Consider the following 1,580-nt stretch of genomic DNA (forward strand, 5'->3'; position numbering starts at 1 on the left):
TCCCTTCAAACACCACTTTAGGGTATAGAAAATCTTACATGCGTTTCTGGACTTTTGTCCAGGAAATATCCAGGAAACATATTATATAATAAGCGATAACCCAAGTTTTTTTTTAAATTTCACCCAAAAATATTTTAGGGGTCACTTCATGGTCACTTCTCCATAGAATACTTCACAACATGTACAAGATAACAGAAATTAAATAACGCATTATAATACTACTATAACACTAATTAAAATTCTAAGAAGTACAGGCTATTAATTGCAACCTGAACAGTCGCGCATCAGTTAAAACCAAATAAAGAATGGAGTTGAAAAAAAATGTGACAAACCATCATTTTCTCGTATAAAAAGAACCAAGAACCAGCCGACAGAATATTTTATCCACAAAGCGATAGATAGCATAGCAAATAACATCATATCATAGAAATTTTGAGGGGGTTTCGAATGGTTCGGGAGGTTTTGGGTAGTTTCGGGTGGTTTTTGCATGGTTTCGGGTGGTTTTGATAGGTTTCGGTTGTTTTCGGGAGGTTCCGGTATAAACAAATACCGTATCTCAAGTCAGGTTATTGGTGTTGCGGCCTCTAATAGTGATCCCCAGTAGGTCTTGAGATTCTCTAAAAAATAAACTCTGTACAGATGTTAAGAATATATAAAGAGAGGACACAACCAGGGAGAAATATAGTCAATTCGTAAACAATAGAGAGGAGGGGGAGACAATTGACAAGACATGCGTCAGTGCCAAATCACAACCAGGGTGATATCAACAGGAAACAGGTTACCTTGGAGCATAATATTATTACAGATATCGTTATTGTCTTTGCAGGCAGCTGGATGTCCTGGCGTGTGAACAACGATGGGTTATAACTTAATACTTGTGAAAAACTTTCCAGGTGTTGCTGACATAGATGCAGGGCGCAACATTGTCATTTTTTCTTTCACTTTCGACATGTACCTGAAGTGTTCTGGTTACGCATTTGTCAACAAAAGACATACGTTCGATTCATGCATGACGAGGAGGAAAGTCCGTTTTATTGAAGTTCTCTTCAAATGCTGTTTAATGGTATAGGTTTAAAACCCCAACCAACACTGTTGGTTTATTTAAGAGGCAGGACCTCCGAGTTTAACTTCCATCTCCGAAAGAACTGAGCCAAGTGGGAAACTCGTGTAAAGTGCCTTTATCGTGCTGAGGCTCGAACCCCTGAACCCGCAATCTCACGATTACGAGTCCGGTAGCCTAGCCACCAAGATACCGACGCCACCCAAATGCTGGGTTGTTGTAGCAATGTAGAAGCAGCCCAAGTGCTACATGATATAAGCTGTAGCCTATTGTACGAGGCGTAAAAATACTATCAAAGAATCAATCAATAATGTATGATTACCGTCGGTAATTCTTATTTCTGATAGCCAAATTTCTTTTCGAACAATTATTCTCTTTCCACTTTTTCGGACTCGGTGAGTTTGGGATCACTATTGCAACTGCTGTTGTTGTCGTTGTTGCTACTACTACTACTACTACTACTACTACTACTACTACTACTACTACTACTACTACTACTACTACTACTACTACTACTGCT

This window comes from Aplysia californica, unplaced genomic scaffold (assembly GCF_000002075.1).
Source record: "Aplysia californica isolate F4 #8 unplaced genomic scaffold, AplCal3.0 scaffold00007, whole genome shotgun sequence".
NCBI classification, from domain to species: domain Eukaryota; kingdom Metazoa; phylum Mollusca; class Gastropoda; order Aplysiida; family Aplysiidae; genus Aplysia; species Aplysia californica.